This window comes from Leptosomus discolor, chromosome 1, assembly GCF_034619465.1.
Source record: "Leptosomus discolor isolate bLepDis1 chromosome 1, bLepDis1.hap2, whole genome shotgun sequence".
Lineage (NCBI taxonomy): Eukaryota > Metazoa > Chordata > Aves > Leptosomiformes > Leptosomidae > Leptosomus > Leptosomus discolor.
The window spans coordinates 14,340,661-14,356,676 of NC_141391.1; the positions used below are offsets into that span (position 1 = coordinate 14,340,661).

The window sequence follows — 16,016 nt, forward strand, 5'->3', positions numbered from 1 at the left end:
GAATGTATTTTGGTCAAATTACATACTACCATTGCTGGAGCTCTGTTGACATGTGTTGTGCCTTTTGAAATAAATCTGTCAGATAAAATGTAACAGGATAGTATTTGTGGTTTATTTTTGTACCCATGGACTGTACTTAAGGAACATGTGTAAGCATATGCCACCCTGTGGGAAAAGATGCTCCTTCTCTCAGTGTCAGCTTAGTTTTCCCACAGTACACATGAAATGAAGTTGAACTTAACCTGACATAGGTATTAGAATTTACATGAGTAATCTTCTTTCAAATTATCTCGAAATTAATATTTTTGCTTTCTAAAAGAAAAAAAAATCAGTAACTAGCAGAAGAGAGTTTCTCTATTACTGGTGGTGCTGTTATTCCTCATTGTGGTGAATATGACCAAAGACAGGCTGAAGAGCAGAATGGGCTGGAAATGATAAAAAATGCATGAAAATAATTTAGGGAGTTGACACGATTCATTAAAAAGTTACCAAACTAGTTCAAATCATAGTTTGCTGTTGGAAATCACATTTAAGTAAATGTGCATTTGGAAGAAAAAAATAAGTCTACCTAAAACTGTCATACTTTTGCTAAAATGGTTATAAATGGTAGTTCTATTGCAAAGAACTATGACAGTTAATCTAAGCCACTGATTTTATTGTGTCTTGTTTCTAGTTGCTTAATATCTTTACCATTTGGGCCTATATACTCCTTATCTGTGCTTGCTGCAGCCGAAAAACCTTCGGATGTCTCATACCAAATACTTAAGTTATTTCTGAGAATGAGGTTAGGGAAAATGTAATTTCATTGTGAAGCTGAAGTTCAGCAGTGTTTTGAGAGCTACCCATAGGTCTTTGATGGAATTTCTCAAGGATTTTAAAGGTAGATTGATAAAGATAAAAAACACATTAAGAAGTAACATCTACTTCCACTAGTTTAACTATGTACTTAAATAACAGAAAATAAATTTATTCACCCAAGTCTCAGAAGTTTAATCCAAACCAAATTAAAGGAATAATTTTATTGTAAATAGTACTCCAATAAAAATATATTCTAATGTAAGCCACTGCAGCTAGGCATTTCAGAAGTCTAAATCTCTGGAGGCGAATGTTCAGATTAGGAAGTAGGTTTTGTTTTCAGGTAAGCATGATTTCTGCTCTAGTTGTCAGTAATGATCACAGGCTACAGGCTTTCAGTAAACAAAACAAAACAAAAGGAATATTTGCTTATGTATGATTTATTAACCATTTCCAGTTATGTCTTACAAGGGAAACTTTACACAGATACAGCATCCCCATCAGTATGACAGAGCAATCAGAGTCAGGGTGAAATTTCATGTTGATCACTAATCCCAGCCAATCAAAACAATTGTACCATGAAAGGTCACAAACCAGCTTGTTTAACACTGCCATTACTGCAGAACTTTTTCACCATATAGAATGACTTTTGTATCCTTTCCTTCTCTTTCTTCCCATGGTACTTTACATTCATGCCATGTGAGATCATTTTTTTGTTCTTTCAAACCCTGGATTTACCACTGTGGAAAAAGTGTTCCCCATTCAACTAGATAACAAAGAATTTTAAATTTCTTTTTTTATTCTTTTTATGTGTGAAAAGTCTTCTTGACTTGATGAGGCACTACAGAATAAGTTCATTTCACCAAGCTGCCTATACATACTGTTTCAGCAAAAAGAAGTTGTCAAAACTATTACAGGTTTGTTGAATCCTGTTTACTGAAGTAGTTTATTGTATTATGTATGCAAAGAAACGGGAGAGTCATAGTCTAAAAATGAAAAATATTAATTAGCAAAAACTGCACTTTGATTCTAACTTTGCAAAAAGGAAGGCTGCATACCACTGGAGATTTCAATACAGCTTCTGTTTACTTTCATCTAGCAACATGATATGTTGACCAAAGAAACAAGTCTTGCTATCGTACTTTCTCCATTTCCAATCCCATTTCCTGCTTAGCCCTCCACATTTGTCTGACTCCTGGACCTCCTAAAACCTCTTTGCTCTCCAAATGTGTTCCTCTGCCTGGAAGCTGTTCCAGGCACTCACCCTAATGACATAAAGTCTGATCCCGAACTATTTAGATCAGCAGTACTAGTTAGCTCAAGATTACTAGGAGCTGTACTATGCCTCATCTCGTAAGTTGGTATGCCTTCGCAATTAAAAAGAAAAAAATATTTCATAGTACAATTTTGAAAGGATTAATGGTTACTTTGCTTTCCCATGTGTGTATAATCTGTAATTTGGCCTGGTGGTAAATGAATGAAGTGTAACACAGGATACAATTTTTAATGTGTTTTTTTATGACTTTATATATGTGTACTACTTTTGGATTCTCCTGTATGGCTGGGCAGCAGGGAGGAAGGCTGCTTATTTGTCTTAACTTGTTTGCTAGGTGATAAATTTGGCAGAACCCAGTAGAAAGAAGTTCCTTTCCTGTGAGCAAGATCATCTGAGAGACTTTTATATGAGCAGATGGAGATGACAGTGAATGAGAGACACAGCAGCAGGAGATCTAAGTGGCAAACTTGCTAAAGGAGCAGGGACCCGGCTACATTTTTTTCTCAGTGTGTCATTGAACTGAAAAATTTAATATTGGAAACAAAAGGAAGAATTATAATACAGTATGTTTATGTAGAAACATGCAGAGCTGTGCGCTCGCCCACTCACTTTCCAAGCTGAAGATACAGGGCAATAGAAGCATAGACTCTATATTAAATGGTCCATCTAAGAGTCAGGTTTATATTAGCATTTAACTTCTGTTGACTAATTTCCATTTCTTTGCAAAAGAATACAGCTAAGACTCTCTAGCTTACACAGGAAGATTTTCTGTCTACCCATCAAGGAAGACTGTCTCATAATTTTCCCAACAAACTGGTATAAGAATAATTATTTGAATCTTCTCAAGCTAGAATAGCTGAAACACTCAGGAACATCTAAAGAACTGTCTTCTGTTGTCAACAAACGGACTACATAGCTTAGAATGTCTTCAGATATTAGAGTTGTCTACGGATATATGTATGGCATATATCAGACATACATTAACCTTAACAGCCTAATAGTACCATATTTCAGTTGCACAAAGTGTTTATCACTTGCTGAAAAAGTACTGTCATAAAGTTTTCCCAAATCCGTGTCCTTTGGCATAAGGCAGATAGCATAGAGCTAAAATACCGTGCTGAAAATAAAAAAGTTCCTGTATCTGCAGAAAATACTCAAGGAGCAATACATTCATTCTATATGTGATTACAATCATGTTTCCTTTGGAAAACTTATTAAGGTTTATTATGCTGTGCTCTAAAGTTTGGACCAAAGGCAGGGCTACGTTTTTTTTATTATAAAATAAAATTCCTTCCAGTGTGTATTCCTTCTATGTCTGTGTGCACAGTGGAGGAATGTCTTCTCAACAGCAATCATCACTGTTCCTACATTTACTTTTTTTTTTTTTTTAAAGTTGTAGAAATGGATCCTGTAAAATAGAATACATATCACTGTTAGAATTACATAATCGTTTACTTACGTATAAAACTATACACAGGGATACTTCTGTGAAAACACATTTTTTAATTTAGTATTCTCTTTCTGCTTCCTGTCCATCTCATGTTGATTACAGATCATTTGTTCACCTTGAGTTAGAAGCAGAAGGATAAGTGTGTATTTAAAAGACAGCAAGTTTTGATGTCTTTTCAAAGCAAGAGTCCTTTGCATGGTGCCTTGCATCCTTGTTACAAGCTACAATCTGGCCACATCCCAGCTTCATGTGAGAAAAACAGGACAGCATCCCAATCTGTCCATTTACAGACTTCCTGCTGCATTTCCGCAGCGGGCATCAGCAACCCTGGGGGTATCAGAGGATCTGAGCTGTGAGGATCTGAGGAGCTCCGCAGTGCCCAACTAATTAGCTCTCCTGGCATCAGGACTGCTACATTCACCACCAAGCATTTCCATCCTCTGATACAGACTGTGTTATAAACTTATCCCTTTCCTGTATCTGTATTCACTAGGATGTGCCTTCATTCTCTGCTCATAAGGAAGATGTTCATTCTGCATTAAGCATTTCATGTGATAAGTTTAACCACAGATCTTTATACTGCAGCTAATTTATCTGAAATAATTTATATTTGTAAGGTGAAAAATATTTTTTGTTCATAAAATAAATCAGTATTAGGGGAGACCAAAATAAGTAAAAATATAAAAAATTCTTCAAGAAAACTCAATGACCTCGAGATTCTGACCTCCGGGAAATCAGGATGAAAATGACCTATTTTAATGAGGATAGATTTTTATTTTTATTTTTTTTATTTTTTTCAATATTCCACTGGAATTTGAAAGATTTTACTTTACTTTCCTCCTATGGAAAAATTTTACTTTAAAAGAACAAAAATACATTAATATTGTGAAATGTTGAAGGAATGTATTGAAAGACAATCAAAGATATTTTCTGCAAAATCATATTTATATTCCAGTGGTAATATTTTAAGAGGTCTTATAAAATATATTTTTGTACTACATTTTAATTTATCATGTTGATGTTCTATTTCCGCTCTCTTTGTCGCCCAGGAAAGACGATATTTTATTTATGAGAAACAAAACATCATGAGGTGCATTATAAAGTAGATAATTTTTGAAACCAAGATGAAAAACAAATTGAAGAAGAGTTCTCTTTATTTGTCCCTTTCCCATCTGATTGCTAAAACTTGTATTTAAATCCAAATTTTAAACGAGATACAGCATCATCAAATAATCTATATATTTAGGGATTGCGCAGATGAAAATGGTAATTTTAAAATACTGGTCATTTGCTTTTGCTGAATTCTAGCTCCTCCTACAAGGTAGAAGAGATGAACTTTTAATATGTGATCAAGGATGATAAATACTGTACTGAAATGATCTTTTCCAAAACCTGAAAGACTCTAAGCATCCTCTGTCACAATTTTCATGAAGTGAAATGCATATTTCTCTAAACCATTTGAAATATAAAATAGTCAAAACTGTATTTATGCTTTGAATATTTTCCCAAAAGCTCTCCAGCAACGCCATGACCTAGTGTTTTAAAGAGATTTTATTTCAATGGAATGTGCCGTTATTCAAAGCTTTTGAACACTCACAGTTTTCATTCATGTTATGCCAATGTGAAGAATGTCCAGTTTATAAATATTTGTCATCAGTGGAGATGACAGAACAATGATATTTTTTCTGCCAGCCAATTCCACTGTTACCCAAAAAGGCTGTTCTTTCATGGGCACTGGATATGCAGTCTCGGTCCCTTTCCTCATCTATATGAATGTATGTTTAAATGTTCTTCTCACTTTCTTAAGACTGTTGCATGTTAAGGTCTATTGACTTCCATAGTTCTGTTTGCTTTGTTTCTACATGTCGTGAGTGATATTTTTGATCTATTACAATAATATAACATTTATTTATTTTATATTTGATGTTACACGGGGACCAAAAACTTGGGCACTATTATTTGTAGACGCTGAAATTTTAAGTACAAGCAGAAAAGAAAAAAAAAAGCAAAGTTGCAGAGACAGAAAAGGAGATGACAGGCATGGGCAAGGTTTATGGGAGAGATATTTGTGCATATACGGGCTCTTGGGCTTTTTAGCTAGGCCAATTGATTTGCAGAGCAGTATCGAAATTAAAAGCATATTTAGCTTAAGCCAGTGTTTCTGCACTGTGTGTACAAAGTAATGCAAGGTTGTGGAGGCAAGATGCTGTCTTGGCAGACACTTTTCAACTAGTGACTTAGGGTCATAGAAATAGAATTAAAAATAGTGAAAACTCATATTACCGTATGAAATTTAATAACCAGTTGATTTTTATGTTGTGTTGAAACTGCAAGGGAACTTTCTGTCTAAGAGCTATATTCTGCTACCCAGTTCCCTCTAGAAGCTGAGTCCATTGTGGAATCTGGGGTGCCTCTCACTCCTTGTACAGATGAAAGTTTTCTAATTTTCTACTGCATAAGTGAGTATTCTTTTGAAAAGTGATCTATTTTATCTTTATTCAGTCTTCACTTCTTGGGTTTTTTTTCAGAATATTCAGAAGCTGTTCCTGGTCTCCCCACTTCATATGCTGCTATCCTAAGAATCAAATCTGGTAGTTCATCTTTAGCCTCATTTAATTCAAAGAACAGACCTCGATTAAGCAGTCCTTCATTAGGAAGTGTATCTTCACCGGGCTGGAGAGGAGCTGCACAACATTATCACTCCCCAACAAACCTCTATCACTTTTCAGAGGCCTTCAAACATGATGGTAAGTCTAGTTTCCTTCTCTGAATCTATGAAACATTTTTCAAAAGAAGTACATTTTTATCAGCTTACTTCAGTCTTCCTCAGATATAATTTTGAATTTTATTAAACATCACAAAGTAGAAATGGGTCTCTTTCCTTTTAGATTTTTCAGTTGAGCCTTAAAGTCAACAGTTAAGATATTAATTCGCAAAGGTTCCTATGCAGAACAGTTTTATATAGTTTTTGTTACCTGAAAATAACAAATTAGTGGTTTGAAATTCCATTACAGTACAATTTTATCTAGGAGCAAAATGTCAGTCCCTCTTTTATATATGTTCTTTCTCTTTGGAATTCTTCTAATTTAATCATAAATGATAGTAATGTAAATTAAACATTAATATTAAATCTTAAAAAACTTACTTAATAATTAAATTAAATAATAAATCTTTGAAAACTACTTTTTCTCTCTAAATTGCCTAATCTGTGTAGTCAACTGTAGCATGCATGCACACATGTCTGTACCCACGGTTATGTGATGTGATCCAATGTGATATGGAGTCATTTACCTTTAAATGTAATAATTTGTATTAACAATACATATTTTCTTACATTTAGTTACATTTAAAGAAGAACATTTCTCATACCATTTCTTTAGTGATAATATTTATGTGAATTTCATTCAAATAAATGTAGAAAGAGAAAGAGAAAGAAAAGGAGGAAGGAAGGAGAGGCAGGGAGGAAGAGGTTAGAAGATATTTAAGCACAATAGTCTAAGGAAATAACAGAGGAAAGAATCATAATCAATACCTTGCAGTTCATCAACATTCATGCAGTATAATGACTGTGATTACAGGATTACTGTTTCTCTCAGTAAAGTATTTTTTTTTTCCCCTGTTAAGTACCTTGTATATACTGAAAGCTAATGGTATATGCATGTGTTTTTGTGAACGGAAATGGCTTATACACAAGTATAAATATGTTCCCTTGAATTAAGGTTGATCTAGTACACAATTTGAATCATGGAAGCAGATAAATTCTGCTTGATAGCATTTCTGGAACTGGGGCAGGTTTCTATATTTGTTTTTCCTCTACAATATTCTTTGTAAGTGGTGACTAGACTAAACTCAGTTATTGCCCATGCACCAGGCACTGATGACTCCTCCCAGCCAACCTGATACGTGCTAGTGAAAATGAAAGTTCAGGATTAGAACCAATATGTACTACCCTAGTCTTCAACAGCATGAATATCTAGAGACTGTAGCTGCAAGGCAAAAGAATACAGACTTTACGCATAATATATTGCAAGCTGGAAATATAAAGCATATTCTCCTGATTGACCCTGGTTTTTCCATCATGTTTTCTTGGGGAAAAAAAAAAAAAACCAGCTTGTAAAAAGGCAGCTTATTGTGTTTAAATTTGACTGTTATGTTTAAATCCTTACTTTGAGAGGGTTGAGAAAATTTTATGCCCATCTCATTCTAAGAAAATAGGATATGGGATGGGGATCTTCAGGGTAAGCAGTCCACAACCTAAATCCTTGGCATTTCCAGGAGGTATGCTGAGAACATACTTGATATCACAGAATCACAGAATTACAGAATCACAGAACAGTAAGGGTTGGAAGGGACCTCTGGAGATCATCTAGTCCAACCCCACTGCTAAAGCATGTTCACCTAGACCAGGTTGCCCAGGATTACGTGTAGGTGGGTTTTGGATAATTCCAGGGAAGGAAACTCCACAACCTCCATGGGCAGCCTGTTCCAGTGTTCTGTCACCCTCAGAGTAAAGAAGTTTTTCCTCAGGGTCAGATGAAACCTCCTGTGCTCCAGTTTGTGCCTGTTGCCCATTGACATAGGTCAGCAAATACAAGTCTTCTCAAAACATAAGGGCCACATTCCAACTCTGCAGTTGAGCTTGTTTTGTTTTGCATCAGGAAGCGAAGAACCACTGACTGGAGAAAAAAAATTTAAAAGGGCCATAACTCAATGAGCAGAGCACTTGACTCAAAAGAGAGACACTTCAACTCTTTCTTCCAAGGACTGCATAAAACAGTATTAAGAGAGTTACTCCACCACTTGCAGGTCTTTGTACATCTGACTGTGTAGACAGTTGTAGAAACAGATAAATCTGAAGCACCTGAGTAATATTTTAAAAGCCTTTGAATACCTGAAGCACCTGTATGGTACAAGCACCTGCAAGAAACAAGACGTAGAGAAGATCATCATACTTCTGACAGAGCAGGATTGAGGACTCTGTAACAGGAGACCAGTTAGGATAATCTACATCGTCCAAGATGGCAAGAACACATCTGCTCTGGCAGATGAATGCAACATATTTTCTAAACTTCTCTCAGTTCTGATAATAACTTTATGTTTAAGAAAATATATTTGATATTTAGAAACCAGAAATAAGTTCACCATCTCAATCATCTGGCATTGCGATTACTTAAATTAGTAAATTTCTTGATTTTGTTTTGGCCTCAAGGGTTTTTTTTCAGTTTTTAGTGCTCTTGAAGGAAAGATACTTTAGTTATCTTCCTACAACTGGTATGTGACAAGTGATAAAGTTAAGTGGACATGTTTATTAGCCAGGACCTCCTAAATGAGGAAACGCTACAGCTCCCTGTGTTCATGTGTGGTCATGAGTGACCACTGCTACAAATAAGACGACGTTAGTAAGAGGGGGGAGAAACATATTTTATATTATTACAATTGAGAAACTGCATAATTCAAACATCTAATATATGTCATACACTCAGGAGCCAGGTTTGCTGTAAGAAAAAAAGTTAAATACTTTTATTAGCTGCCTAAGTATACAAGTCTCAAGTGACTTCTCAATCGATTTCCCAGCAGACACGCTTAGAGGCCTGACATGACTTCTAATAAAGGTCCTTTTATACTGACTTTATGCCATTTAATTTGCACTCTCAATTCAGCATGTGTTTCCTAATATCTCAAATTAAAAGAACTATGCTGTAGCTCACTGTTGAATTTAAACTATATGGAATTACTTAGCGCAAACATGCAGTTAAAGCAATACAGTCCTCCTCTTCAAGCTGTGTATCAATGTGTAAAGTCACGACCAAAAAACGTGCATAGAAAGTGTGAATTATTCATGAAATACTCTTGAAGAATCATAAAACTCTAAACTCTTATACCTTCCTACTGTTCCAAAAACTTTTGGAAATGTTGCAGTAAAGATAATTGAACTTAACCTTGAATAAAGACTCTCTTTATCCTTCCAAATTTAGTTTGATATATTTTAGAAGAAAATTAAGAACAGGATTCATTTCACAACTGAAAGTGTTTGAATCAGTGAACCTCAAGATGTGCAAGAACTGAATCTAATTTTTATTGAAAGAGAACTCCCGATTCTATATCTAGATTTAGCATTTACCAGTCTGAATTAAAGACACAAACTACTAAAAAATTTTTCATTTCTAAAGAATATTGTGAAATATTGATTAATGTGGCACGCAGTTTAGAACAGATGTGTTTGTTTCAGGCCACAGAACAGAAAAAGCATTTTAAAGTAACAGGAAAAACTTGACTTATCTTGCCTAATAAGCAAATAAGCATATCTGCTTAAGAAAAGATAAATCTGAAGATATGAGAAAATAATTTTATCTCCTTTGCAGTGTAAACTCAGGCATGCATGTACTCTACACTGTTCCCACATGCAGCATACTAGAATCAATGAACATACCTCGGGGCATGCAAATCTGCCTGAACTTACCTGTCAAAAGGAAAGTCTCCTCAAAGTTTCTTGAGTTTTAAGTTAACTGAAACATAGTTTTAAGATTAAATGTATCTTATAAATATATGTGTTATACATATATGTATGTGTGTCTTCTTCTGCATATGCAAAATAATTATTGCAAATTGCAGCCACCTTTGTTAAAATCTGTTACATGCAGTTTTTATCATTGGAACATATTTTGCTATGATAAAGTAGTGGGCTTTGAATTTTTCATTATATTAAATGAAATTTTATATTTTAAAAGATTATAGCGATATTAAATTTCATAGTCATTCTTTATTTCTTAGGTATTAAGTGAAAGTTTATATTATAGAACCTACTTGTAAAATCAATATTAGCTCAAAAGTTAAGACATTTTTTCAGCATTTATACTGAAAAGAAAGAGGGCGTTTAGCTTTTAGTTGAAGAAAGAAATAAGTTTTCTTTGAAAACATAGTGGTTATTTATACATCTAACATATTTTCTGAATATACTGAAGAGGTTTAACTGTGTGTTTCCATGGTGACAAGGTTGTTCAGAAGATCCTTTAGAGTTGTCACCTCAAGCGCATACAACAAGCACAAACTGCAGACCAGGAAAGAAAGAAATTAAAAAACAAGTTTGATAATAGGCAACACTAAACCCTGATCCACTTTTACCAAAAAAGTCTCTTTCACTTTCTAGGACCAATTTGAAATGAAACACCTTTGCAGCAACTCCTGCAACTATTGATTATGACCTATATGATACATGATTAATTATATATAATTATGAAGATATTAACACACAGGACTGACAGATCATTGGGCAGTTTTTTGGTTCATGATATGTCAAGTAGTTACTTTTCTGGGTAGGGTCTGTATGTAGAGTCCAATGTGTACTTTAGGATAGAAGATCTGTTGGTGACCTGCCCTTTCAAGCTGCTTTAGAAGTTCTATCATTTCACAGTGCCGTCTAGCTTACTTTAGTAAATTCTTCCACCTCCACATGGGTTCAACAGGCCTTTGAAAAATGGGCAAAAAAAAAAAAAAAATAGAAGGATAATGAAACATTATTTTCCTGGTCCTGTAAAAATTTGTGGTTTTAAAATGTTGCTAAGTTACTCTGCCTTCAAAAGAGAAATGCGATCACCCTTTTTCCAACTGCCTTTTGGACAAATTTTGTCAGTGTGTCAGAATAACAGCTGAAACTAATTGTTTGTCTGACAATCTCTCTGTTCCACCTTCAGATATATTAGCAAATCCAGCCACCACTGTCACCTGCAGTAAAAAATTGCTTCCAAAGGGACATGGGCAGATGACATGGAGAAGACCTGAAGGAATACCTCCTTCCTCCCTATTCACATGCTGCCTGAGCATATCCCTTCAGATACCTTGTCTGCTGGGTGAAAAATACCAGAGTGAAAAGACCTGTTTCCTCCCACCAGTACCTCACTGAGAAGACAGCATGAAGAAGACTATTTATGCCAGTCATATAGCTTGACTGGTACTACAACATTGCAGACAGTGGTCAAAATAAACTAATGACATTTGATGCAAGTGATCAGTGCAGTGTAGAATTTGCTATACCTTCTCCTTCTGCAGGCAATTATATTTTAAAAATATTATTTAGGAAAAGATCTAAAATAACCTTATTTCTTTTATCCTTTAAAAGTACAGTACATAGAATTATCAGATGCTAAAAATAATATTGCCAATGCGGCTTTAATGCAGGTCTTTGAACAGAATCATATTTCCTTCCTGCCCACTTCTATTTTCCCAGGATTTCAGGAATTCATTCTTTTTCATGATGTATTTATCGACTCAGAATTATATCGAGGATGGTTGTAAGAAAGCTGAGTGTTGAGGAATGACACTATTTCAGTTACTACAGCATTGGTAGTAAAGGAAACTTTATTCTCATCTGCAGTTTGGTCTCACGATATTTGCATTGCTCAGCAAAAAGAACTAAAGCAGATCTGATTTTTTTTCATCAGTAATTGAAGGCAACAATGAAAATGCCTCTGTATAGAAAAAAGAGAAACCACATTTTGGCTACTGTCTGAGGTGCAGGATACACAGATTCCAGTTTCCATTCCCATGAGGACTTAAATACTTGCTACTAAGAATTCATGAACTCCAGTATTTTGTAAGCTGAATGCACTTCAAGGAGAGCCTTGGAATTCAAAGTATATTTGAATACTGCTCTCAAGAACATTCAAGAATTGAAAAAAAAAAAAAAAAATCTAATATTTGGAATGTTTCAATATCCTTACCTTTCTGGGTAATACCAGTTTAAATATTAATTCCTAATAAAAGACTGCTTAATGAGGGTCACTGTTAGTTAAAACATGGGTGCAAACAAAACTGATGCTTTAGGATCCCTGAAGGGATCAGAGAACATAAATTGCGTGAAAATGTGTGTGTACATATATATAAGTACATATATATGAACATATACAAAGACAAACATATTAAATACATAAAGTAAATATGAATAGACCCAGGAAGTTTCCCACAAAAGACCACACAAAGTAGAAGAACCAGTCAATGGCTCATGAATCGGAAAATTTTATTTCAAGGTGAGTTTTAGACAGGGAGGGTGGGTGGCGCAGAGCTCCCCTTGTCCACGGCAGTGGGGAGCCTCCAGGTGCCTGTGGGACCATGGCGCACTGCAGACTGGGCCTGTGTGTGTGTCCTTGTCCTTGGGTCAGTAGCTTTGTCGAAAGTTGCAGAAAAGTCTAACTGGGTTGTTGCAGAGAGCAGGGACAGGACTGGGACGTGGTCTGATGCTGTCCCTATCTGGGCCTGTGGCTGCAAAAGGAAGGATGGCAAAGAAAGGGTCAGCCACTCTGGCTCACCATGGGCAAACCCTGCCCATGGCTCTGCCAAGGTCTAGATTCCTTAGCTTTCTTGAAGCATCGTTGTGGACCATAGTGGATCTCACTGTGTGGCTGAGGATGGCAGTGTGCAGTGGTCTAGTGCTGTCTCTGTCTTGTCCTCTGACTGCAAAAGGCAGGATAAAACAGAAAAGAGCAGCCACCCTGGCATAACATGGGCAAGACCTACCCAGGACTCTGCCAGGGTCTAGATTCCTTAAATTTGTTGTACTGTCCTTGTAGAGGTAGTGATTCTCTCTGACTGTGTGGCTGAGGATGGGTGTGTGACATGGTCTGGTGCTGTTCTTGTCTGGGCCGGAGGCTGCAAGAGGCAGAATAACAAAGAAAGGAGCAGCCACTCTGGCTCACCATGGGCAATCCCTGCCCAGAGCTCTGCCAGGATCTAGATTCCTTAACTTTGTGGCAGTGACCTTGTAGAAGGTCGTGAATATCTCTGGCTGTGAGGCTGAAGACAGGAGTGATCACTGGTCTGGTCCTTTCCCTTTCTCAAGCTGCAGCTGCAAAAGGAAGGATAAAAAAGAAAGGAGCTGCCACCCTGGCTCACCATGGGTAAGCCCTGCCCAGGGCTCTGCTAGACTCATGATTCTTTAACTTTGTGGCAGCATCCTTGTAGAAGGCAGCAAATCTCTCTGACTATGTGGCCAAGGATGGGAGCGCACATTGGTCTGGTGCTGTCCCTGTCTCGGCCTGTGGCTGAAAAAGGCAGGATAAAGAAGAAAAGATCAACCAGCCTGGCTCACCATGGGCAACCCCTGCCCAGGACTCTGCCAGGGACTAGATTGCTTATTTTTGTTGCATCATCCTAGTAGAAGGTAGAGAATCTCTCTGACCATGTGGCTGAGGGCAGCAGTATGCCATGATCTGGTGTTGTCCTTGTCTGGGCCTGTGACTGCAAAAGGCAGGATGACAAAGAAAGGAGCAGCCACCTTGGTTCACCATGGGCAAGCCCTGCCCGGGGCTCTGCCAGGGTCTGGATTCCTTAACTTTGTTGTAGCATCCTTGTACCAGGTTGAGAATCTCTCTGGCTGCGTGGACAAGGCCAGGAGTGCACCATGGTCTGGTCCTGTGCTTGTGTGAGCCTTCAGCTCTGGAAGACAAAGGAGAAGCAGCTGCCATCTGTTGCACCACGGGCAACCCCTGCCTCCCTACACAGGCCCAGCAGCCCTGCCCTCGTCTCCCTGCCCTCCTCCCTGCCCACTCTCCTCAGCCATCTCTTACCCAGCTGCTCACCTCCATCTCGCTGACTCATCTTGCAGCCGTTCCTATACTTGTCCTTGGAGGCTGTGTTAGCAACCCCCTGTGACACGGTCACCACGATACCAGGGGTTTCAGAATTGGTGGAAGGCCCAGACCTCAGCTGCCCAGGGAAAAAGGGCCATCGCTCCTCAGCCCTGTTCAAATGCCGGATGGGGATGGACAAGCTCCACAACTCAGGACCATGTTGAAAATGGCCAACATGGAGAGCCCACTGTCACTCCTGTCTGTGTGGGGACAGCCTCTGGCCTGGGGCTGTGGTCACTGCACAGTCCCTCACTGTTCTGTCCCACCCCATCTCTCAGGGGCCTCCTCCTTGCTCTCAGGGCTGGGGCAGAGCCAGGTAGAGCTCAGCATGAGGGTGCAGACAAATAAATGTTGTGTCTAAACATCGGAGAGAAGTTCAGGTGTTTGACATACTGCCTCAGTGCCCCTCGGGCTGTCTTACAGCCCAATATCCTATGGATGTACCTGAAACTGGCAGATAGGACATGGGACCTGGGAAAATGCACTAAATGTTTATTGTAATCCCAGATGTAATGCCTAGAAGTCCTCTGTCTTCATGCATGGACAGTTAACTCACACCTGGCTGCACCGAGCAGGGTTCAGGTATCTGGAAACAGGTTCCATACTGTCACTTCAAGTGTGGAGAGAAGCCCCATCTGGTCCGTAGCTGTTACACCAGGGCAGGGCAGGGCTGGTGTGACCATGGCACCACGCTGGTCTGCTCTGCCTGGATGTCCCAGACACACCATTGTCTCCCAAATGGCACTTGGTATTTATCTGTTAGAACTGAACACCCTGTGCAATATAATTCCTGTGCTTGCAGCTGGGTATCCAGTGTACTTCAGACACTCTGAGGTGTCTGGACTGATCCCAAGAGGCCACTTCAGAGACCTCCCATATACCTTGTGTCACACACAGCAGCTCTGTGGCTTGGAGGAATCAGAGTGGTGGAGGGCAGTTGAGTCTGGAAAAAGGTGGTGAAGGCGCTGCTTTAATTTTTATCTTTGTTTCTCATGACCCGAATCTATTTTAACCGGAAATAGGTTTTCCCAAGTTGAGCCTGTTTTGCCCATGACAGTAACTTGTAAAGGTTCTCCCTATTTTTGTCTCAATCCAGAAGCTTTTTCATCTTATTTTCTCCCCTGGGGGAGCAAGTCAGTGGCTGGTGGGCACCTAGCTGGTGGGCACCTAGCAGCTGGTCAAGGTTAACCTGACCCAGTAGGTAATGTACTGCAGTAGTGCTGTTTGGAGTGTAGGTACTGTAGATGTAGGGGCAAGTGGTGGTCATTTTAGCTTATTGTCACAGATTAGGACTGGGCTGGTCATTAACGAATGACAGATGCTCTCTATTGAACTCTCTCCCTCCCCAGAAGGGGAAGGGAGAGAGAATAAGGGAGAGAGGCTTACGGATTGGAAAAGAAAAAATAAAACAACTTTAATTAAACAATAGTAATAATAAGATAATATTAATAAGAAAATAATAAAATATATACAAATATACACAGAACCAATACGGAACCCAAACACCCTGATGACAATACGTCACCACTAACACTGCAGGGCTGGCACTGGGGCCATCCCAGGCTGGAGTCAGCAGCAGACGGGATGTAGGAGCTGGATTCAGGAATGCACAGATTGGGATTGCAGACAGAAGAATGGACGCAGTCCTCCTTGGATGTCGGCCATCAAACAAGAAGAACTTAACCCTCATGACTGTTCAGCTTTCTACTAAATATGACGTGTATCGGATGGAATACATAGTTGGTCATTTTTGAGTCACTTAGCCAATTCGCTCCTCCCTGCAGGTGTGACTTTTACTTCTCCCTAACACTTTTGCACTTCCAGTACCTCAATACGGGATATAGAATTTAGCAGTGACCTTAGTTGCTTACAG

At 38.3% G+C, this 16,016-nt stretch overlaps 1 protein-coding gene across 1 annotated transcript in view; it reads left to right on the forward strand.

Annotated features, from left to right (window-relative positions):
* Window positions 1-6,042: 6,042 nt before the first annotated feature.
* CNTN5 (contactin 5) overlaps window positions 6,043-16,016 on the forward strand; it is a 264,199-nt gene continuing 254,225 nt past the window's right edge. The window contains exon 1 of the mRNA XM_086481748.1: window positions 6,043-6,268. The gene's annotated coding sequence lies outside the window, so the exon portion shown is untranslated. The remainder of the gene's footprint in view (window positions 6,269-16,016) is intronic.